The sequence below is a fragment of the Meriones unguiculatus genome, chromosome 6, assembly GCF_030254825.1.
Source record: "Meriones unguiculatus strain TT.TT164.6M chromosome 6, Bangor_MerUng_6.1, whole genome shotgun sequence".
NCBI classification, from domain to species: domain Eukaryota; kingdom Metazoa; phylum Chordata; class Mammalia; order Rodentia; family Muridae; genus Meriones; species Meriones unguiculatus.
Window position 1 is genome coordinate 113545746 of NC_083354.1, and position 8937 is coordinate 113554682.

General features: G+C 40.4%; 1 non-coding gene across 1 annotated transcript; it reads right to left on the reverse strand.

The window, feature by feature from the left end:
• Nucleotides 1-8503: 8503 nt before the first annotated feature.
• LOC132655057 (U6 spliceosomal RNA) lies at nt 8504-8609 on the reverse strand. The gene has a single exon (XR_009592638.1). It is a non-coding gene; the product is annotated as a U6 spliceosomal RNA (small nuclear RNA).
• Nucleotides 8610-8937: the final 328 nt, after the last annotated feature.

Genomic DNA, 8937 nt, shown 5'->3' on the forward strand with positions numbered 1-8937 from the left:
AACCCTAACTACTTACATAGATAATGCATAAATAATATATTTCATTTAAATGATCAGTTGGTTTTTCATCATTGCTACTCAAAGTAGAAAACCTTTTCTCTAAAATGATGCCTAATCTGAAGGCATTAATAATCCTATATCACACAATAAAGCCCTGTATTATTTGTAGTTCTTTTGTTGTAGCCTTAGAATAGGTTAAGGGCTTCCAACAGAAGAAGAATAACTTCTTTTATGGAGGACGATTGATTAAATGACTTACAGGACCTGAATGACTTCTTTTCATGAGTTAACTGTTAAGGCAATCAGGGCCTGCCCTAGTTCTATAGACATGAATCCAATCAGGAGATGACCATAAGCAACAGTTACAAGAGCAATGATGGTTTGGGATGCTACTGCCTAGGCTGCTTGTAGAGTCCTCTTTCTCTACTTCTGTTACAGACTCATCTGCTTAGGTAGGTCAGTCATCATGAGTTTTTGTAGTGTCCCAGTGTATTCACTGATGCACTGATTACAGCACCCCACAGCCGCAGATAAAAGAAAACCATTTTGTGGGGAAGAGAGTTAAAGACATGATCTTAACCACCAACCGCTCATGAATACAGACAGAACAAAAGCATGACGTAAAATGGAGTAAACATTGAAAAGGACAAATGAGCACTTCATTAGCTTTCTGAACAAAAACTGTTTTACTAAAACATAAAGCAACCCAAGATATAGCCAGAAAACCCGCAGACCCACGGGAAAGGAGACTGAGACCTAGGAATGCTTCCTTGGCACAGAGCAAAGTTAACTTGTTTCTTCCATCTGGAAAATGGGCTCCTTGAATGCTAATTTGGAGTTGAAGGATGCTGATGAGAGGTCCCATAGCTCATCCTCATTCCTTGGACAAATTAACCAGCTTTAAGCTCAAAATCTGATGTGAAGTGCCTGAAGTTGAATTAAGGGAAAACTGTATTTAAAGCATCTCAGTTCACAAGACCCTGTCTAGAGATGAAAAAACAAAAACAAACAAACAAAAACCCAACAACAACTAAAAAGGGGAAATGGTAATAGTTCAGAGCCCTTAAACTGTTCACACAAAGTTTTTAATAAACAGAAGCAAGACGTTACTTTAAATTATGCTAACAATTATCTAAATTAAAACTATTATAGTTTCCTACTAGGGAAACTACCCTGCTTCTTCTACCCTGCTCTGAGTATCAAGAAAAAAGGTGGTCCCTTTCCCCTTTATTCTTTGTTTCATTTAACTATGCTATTATGTACAAAATTTGTGTCTGTTGATAGATGGCAGTAACTTATTTACATAAGCCCTGTCAGCATTTTTGTGTTCAAAAAATTATTAGTCCTCTGAGCTCCAACCTGCCTGGTGGACTTTGAAAATAACTATTATTTAAGTTGCTTATCTGTGGGAAATAATAGCTTTTCTTAAACACTGTTCATTTAGTGACTCAGTTATTTATGTTGAATTGTGTCTAATTAATGATTGAACCCATTTCAAAACCGAGGGTTTACCAAGTGTCTAGCTTGAAGACAGGCCCTGTTGTTGCTTCCTCAGCTGATTCTCTGAATGGCTTGTCTGTCTCAACCAGATGTATCCGGACTTAAGTAAAACTTACATCGGAAGACTCTCAGAATCTCTAGGCTTTTCAAGATAGAGCAAAACACTGGTTCTTTTGACATTTCTCACAGTTTATGTTTTCTGACTCTCAGATAGCTTCCCCCACTCTCCACATTTTCACAGACGTTGTCAATGGAGCGTCCACTATGGATGTGGAACTCTGTAAGTAACGGGATAGTTCCGTATGCTTCTAGTGAAGCAGAGCTCAGTTCATACTGCCAATGCAACCTAGTCCAGTGTCACTACATTTGCAATCCTTTCATCATTGTCAGATTTTAATACCTATGAACTCTCCTCATTTCTCAGATTATATTTAAAGAGTTGTTTCGATTAACCCATTGATTCCTCTGCACCTATTTTCCTAACATCATGTTTTTCCTGAATTTACTCCACATTCATGTCTACTAAAGAATTTAAGCGAATTTCTTCAAGCATAGAAAGCAGAAGGTTCACAAGACAATCTACTGCAGCTCAGGAAGGACATTTGGCTATATGTATTTTTTATCTAAAAATAGACATGAAATGGTACCTCATTATTTAAACACATGTGCTGACAGTAGCATGTTCATCTTCCACAGGCCTTTGTCGGGCACATATCGGCAACTAGAGGGGTGGGCCTTCCAGAACTTGAAGGGTTTAACGGGTACTGTAGTAGTTACTTTTTAGACACTAGGCTCATGACAAGATGCAGTTTAGTAGAGGGATGATCTTATCTGGGCTCACAGTTCAAAGTAATACAGTCCACCAAGTCGAGGAAGGCATGGCAGAGGTAGTAGTTTGGTCAGTGGGGAAGACTAGGGAGAGAGAAAGGAATGGCAGTGTCTCAGCAACTGGCTTTCTCCTTTTTTTAAGTATAGAACTCCCTCCCACTATAAGGCAGTTTTGTGAGCTTTCCTTCAGTAAGAAAATTTCCCTGGAGACTCCTTCACAGACAGATCCATATGTGTGCCTCATTAATGCCCCAGATATATTTTAATCCAATCAAGTTGGCCTAGAGATTAACCATCACAGGCTCCTTCATTCATGATCAGTACATAGAAGTTTCATGTAGTATAGGAGTGCATCAATATGCTTAATTTTATAAAAGTGAGTCCTTTGAAAAGGTCAATGCATGCATGGTGAGACTGAAAATAATCATGAAAACTATATGTCCAGCAAAATACTCAGGGTGCTCAGCTGCTACCTGGCTCTGGTACTCCCAGCAACCACTTGAGAAGCTGAGGCAGGAGAATTGCAGCTAGCCTGGGATACATAGCAAGACGCTGTCATAAAACAAAATAAGCATAGACATTATGATTGTGTAGCTTGATGTTTTTATGGGACCCCTAAGAGTGGGAGTTGTGGTGTCTCTGACTCTTTAGTCTGCTCTTGAGACCTTTTTCCTTCTGCTGGGTTGCCATCTTGTCTTATTGTATCTTATTATGCTGCATTTGATTCATATTCCTGGAAGGCCTACTATTTTCTGAAGGCAAATGGAGGAGGAGTGGATCTGGGGAAGAAGAGAGGGATGGGGAGAGGGGAGAACTGGGGGAAATAGAGGGAGGGAAAACTGTGGTTAGGATGTATTGTATAAGAGAAGAATAAAAAAATAATTTAAAAAATAAATAAAATAAAAGCCAAGCAAACAGCAAAAGAAACATATATACGCTGTGGGGGTTCGACTGTATTTTTGCCGTCACCGGCCATGAATTCCTAAAAAAGTTATCAAGGTCATATTCAGACCATCATCTGTCAAGTGAAGATATAATGATGGTGCAGGGTGACCTGGGTTGTTCTGAAGATGGAGTTAATATAGGCAGTAGATCTTCCATGTCCACAGGCTCCACCCCTCTGTTGAAAATATTTGAGAAAAAAATTGTTTCTGTACCAAATATGAAGATATTTTTCTTGTCATTGTTACCTAGAGAGAACAACTATCTGTGTTGTTTTAAATATTACAAGTAGTCTGGAGATGATTTAAAGTATACGGTAACTTACATTTAGGATATGCCCAAATGTTACCCCTTTAAAACAAGCCGTGAAGCTGGAATGGACCCAGGGCCTGCTGTTAGCCAAGACGGCTGAGGCTGAGCGTCAGATCCAGTCCTTGTGTTTATTTGAGACAGTGTCTCCCTATGTAACCTGGTGTGACCTGGAACTCAGGATCCTTTTGCTCCAGCCTCCTGAGTGCTGGAGTTACAGGACTGAACCTCTCTGCCACTGCAATGCTATTTTAAATGCCGTTTTCTATAAAGGAGTTAGTTAAGCGTCTGCAGATCTTGGTATCCACGGGGGTCCCGGAGCCAATCTCCCATGGATACAGAGAGACAGCAGTATATGAAAATCTCTGTATAATAAGTGTTACATAAGCCCTAGCTGTTATTACTAAAAAGAGTATTTGGCTTTCAAGATGAATTATGCAGTTTTTTTCCTCTGACCAAAAAGAATCCAAGTAACCCAGATTTCTTTACCTTTTCTGTGATACTGCCTACTGGCAGTGTGCTACACAACAAATAAATAAATGTGCACAGCAAATAGGCACACACACACACACACACTTTCTCTATTAAGGTAAAATTTTAGCAGTGAGCTCTGGAGGAATTCCCTTCTGCCACTCACTTTTAAGTGTATATTCTGAAGGAAGTACTTTGAGGAGAGCATTTCAAAAAGGTTTAGAAAAATTATCAATGATGTGTCATTGTAAAACTTACATTAACAGTGCTGTAAGTCAAACCCAGAGCCTATCCATGTGCAAGGCTGTCACTAAACTACATCCTCAGTCTTTGGTTTTGCTAGGTAGCCTAGTTTGGCCTCAAACCCCCTAGCCTTCCTGGCTCTACTTCTGGAGTTTTGGGATCATAGGTGTGGGGCCACCATGCCCAGCTCAGTGTGTATTTTCTTTGAAAAAAATAATTCAATGTGTGAGAGAGAAAAAGAGGCATATTAAAAACTCTATATACATTGAAATTTTGAAGATACAGTTTTCCACTTATTTAATTTTTCTTTTTCCAAATAATGAACTTCAGTGAGTCTCAACCATATCTGTGGAAAAGATCATCCCCAGGGTCTTTTGTTGGTGAGAATTACTAGTGGAACTTCAACCAAGGCCTTCGCAGAGTTGGGTGATAGAACTGAAAACAAAAATGAGTTAACTGGCCGATCCGGCCAATAGCAAGGCATTTCCTCCACTTAAATCAAAATATCTCTTCGAGATATCAAAGAGCTATAGAGCAAAGCATTACAGTAAGGAAACCTGGACCCTGATCTTCAAGTCACTACATTCACAGATACTGAAACCAACGCTCCAAACAATAATAAACACCCAGAAAGGAAACAGTGTGTACAAGTTTTGTGTTGTAGTAGTTCAACAGCTTTTATAGCGTCAACTGGGTGGGGGCGGGGGGCGGCTGATGAGATAGTTCAGCTGTTAACACTGGTTGCTCTTTCACAATACCAGCCATGGATTCCCAGCATCTACGCAGCGGCTCACAGCCACGTGTATCTCTAGTTTCAGGTGATCTAACCCCTCTTCTGGCCTGCACTGGTACCAGGCTGGCCAAACTCCCATGCACATGAGTAAACACGCGGTATTAGTTAACTCCAGAATCCCTGTCCCTTTAACTTCCTGTCATCTGAGGATGCAATGTCCTTTGTTCTCTCCCTGCCCTCAGTAGTTGCTGAGATGATGTAGGCCAGGTTGTCTAGGCTCAGAGAAGGAAAACAAAAAATATGATGATAATCTTTAAAGCGCACTCACCCTCGCGTACGGGACATACGATAAGGAACTGCAGCCACAAACAAATTCCACAGACTCATGTGCTTCTCTGCTCCTCCCTCTGGACCTACTCAGAGGTCTTTAAACAACCCAGGGGTTGCTATTTAAATTCAAGGATTTGAATTTGGAACTGATCTCGTTTGAACTAGTACCTAGTTTCATGTAGTCGGAATGAAGGAAGCATTGTGACTTTTTCTGGATCTCCACGAAGTGGTTTATGACAATCATCTGAATGGAAGCATTACTGATCAGACAAACATTTCCTTTGCTAAGCACTGTGTTAGAGAGGTACAGAAATGTACTGTATGATCAAGGAAATTATTTTCTTTCCTTTCCTTGTGTGCTGTGGATTGAACCCAGAGCTTTGTGCCCTGTGTCGGAGCTACAGCTCTAAGTCTCAAGGGGATTTCATGTCCTTGACGGAACTTGAAATAATTGAAAAACTGAGGAAAGCACCTTAAGTTTTCCTGCCCGGCATGAGGGCTGTTTCTATTGATGAGTGTACCTTGCATTTCTAACTACTGTATTAATTCCACTGCCTGCTGTCCCTTCAAGCTTGGTATTATACTATTTGGAGTTTTTATAGCATTTTCTTTGGTGGTTGAAATCTCTTTCACATTTTGTCTCCTCACTTGTCATGTCAGTCCCTGACAGAGAAATTTATGTTTTTGTTTGTTTGTTTGTTTTGTTTTGTTTGTTTTTGAGAGAGTTTTTCTCTGTGTAGCCCTGGCTGTCCTGAAACTCACTCTGTAGACCAATCTGGCCTCGAAATCATAGAGATCTTCTTGCCTCCTCTTCTGAGTGCTGGGATTAAAAGCATGTGCCACCACTGCCCAGCAGCAAATTACGTTTTATTTCTACTTATTTGCATTGAAAATCAGTCATCCGCAAAATAATAAATAAATAAATAAATAAATAAATAAAAAGTGGACAAGAGTGCAAATTCCCTAAGACTATGAAAAGAACATTCTGCAAATGCCTGAAGCAGAATCCTTGGTCTCCTCACAGGGCCCAGGCTGAGACTGAACTCTGGCCTGTGTACATAACAGAGAATCCTCTGCTTCTCCCTAAATAGCCATGAAAAGTGGAGGTTTGGGGTATTTAAGGCAAAAGACTGACCACATAACTTCCTGCGGTTTTGTTTACTTTTAGACTGCAAATAAGGAAAGCCAAACCTCTCAGCTTTAGAAGGGATTTACACCAGTGTTATTTATTTATTTTCGAAACAGGCTCTCTCTGTGTAATTAGACTAGCCTAGCATTAAGGAGCCTCTTGTTTCAGCCTCCACCGTGTGCAGGGATTTACAGGCATGTACCACCATGCCTGGCCAGTTTATCTTCTTAAGATCAAGCAGTGACTAAGAGTTCAGAAACTTTAGAGTGAGAAGTAAAAACGAGCTACCGATAGCGCATGGTGACTCAAGCTGCGCGTGGTGGCCACCATGTTGCTCTGGGTGCTGTTTGTTTGAATTTTAACTGGTGCTTCTTGCTCTGTCTCTCCCACGAAATGCTCGTTTTGATTATATTGCTCGTTTGTTAGAAAAGAAAGGAGAAAGCACAGTTTGAACCAATTTTTAAGATAGTCCAGTGACTGAGGACACAGCGCTGGGGTTAAATCTCACTGAATCTCACTTACGAGCCCTGGCTCCAGACATTTCTTTCTTTCTTTCTTTCTTTTTTTCTTTCTTTCTTTCTCTCTCTCTCTCTCTCTCTCTCTCTTTCTCACTTTTTCTCTTTCTTTTTGAGACAGGGTTGCACTGTGTAGCCTTGGCATCCTAGATTCGTTCTGTAGACCAGGATGCCTCATTCCTTAGAGTAAAAGTAGCTTTTACTTCACAGGGTTATTTGAGGATTAAGTGAGACAAACACATACATGTTAAAAAATTTAAACTATCTAATCTGAATAACACATATAGAGTGCACATTAAGGTTGACTGATGACTCGTGCTGTCTGCCTTCTAGCCACTGTTCCCAAGGATCCGTAAGTCAGACGGCAAAGACCTGACATTGCATTTGAAATTAAGGTTGTCTGCCAGCTGTCAATAAGAAGGTGGATCCAATGGCTGCAAGGACCCTAAAAAGTAGGAAAGGGAACAAAAGGATCAGAAAAAAAAAAAAAAAGAAAAAAAGATGTTACTGCCTAGGACTCGTGAGACCCAGTATTTGATGCCCCAGTGCTGCAAAGGAAGGAAAAAAGCAACATACAAAAGTCAATAGCTGGGGCTGGAGAGATGGCTCAGCGTTAAGGGCACTCAGTGCTCTTTCTAGGGACCTGGGTTCAAATCCCAGCACCCACATGGCGGTTCACAATTGTCTGTAACACCAAGATCTGACACTCTCACATTGACATACATGCAAACAAAACAGCAGTGCACATAAAGTAAAGGTAAATAAAATGTAAAAAAATTAGTTTTAAAAAGTCAGCAACTAGCGGGGCTGTGGTGGCATGTGCCTTTAATACCAGCACTTGGGAGGCAAAGGCATCCTGATCTCTATGAGTTTGAGGCAAACTTGGTCTACATAGTGAGTTCCAGGACAACCAAGACTATACAGAGAAACCCTGTCTCAAAAAAAGAAAAAACAACAACAACAACATAGTCAGTAGCTTTCTATATTCCTTCCTTCCCTTCGTCTTCTTTCTTTCTTCCTTCCCTCCCTCCCTCTCTCTTTCTTTCTCTCTCTCTGTTTTTCTTTCATTTGGATAGCCAGGCGATGGTGGTACACACCTTTAATATCAGCACTCAGGAGATAGAGGAGGCAGTCGAAACTCTGACTTCAAGGCCATTGAGTTTCAGGACAGCCAGAGGCTGCACAGTGAAACACTGTATCAAAAAAAAAAAAAAAAGAAAGAAAAGAAAAGAAAAAAGAAAAAACAAGCCAGTCTGCCATTTACAGGTTACTGGCAAAAAAAAAAAAAAAAAAAAAAAAAAAAGCCGGGGGCATGCCTGTAATCCCAGCATTCAGGGAAGAGTACTCTGAGTTTGAGGCCAGTCTGGTCTACAAAGCAAGTCCAGGACAGCCAAGTCTACACAGAGAAACCCTGTCTCAAACAAACAAACCAACAACAACAACAAAACCAAAAGTCAAACAAAGAAACAAACAAGAACCCCTCAAAAAACAAAACATGAAAAACAAAATATGGAACACTTCCTGAATTTTTGCTGCATTCTTGAGCAGGATCCATGCTAATCTCTGTATTGTTCCAACTTTTTAGTCTGTGTGCTGCCAAAGCAAGCACATGAGTAGCTTTTCTATGTACTAACAATTAATTGGCTAAGCAAGAAAGAAATTGGAGGTTGGGGAGTCTCACTCATGATAGCTTAAAAAAAAAAAAAAAGGAATAAAACTCAGGGGCAGGGGAAAGGATCTCTATAACCAAAACCTTTAAGAGACTGAAAAGAAGAAAGTGAAGAAGACACTAGAAGCTGAAAAGACTTCCCGTGCGCATGGCTCGGCAGAACTAGTTTTGTGAAAATGGTTACGTTACTGAGAACAAGCTACTGCTTCAAGTCAATCTCCATCAAACTTCCAACCAACTCCAGAAAAACAATCATCAAATTCACACG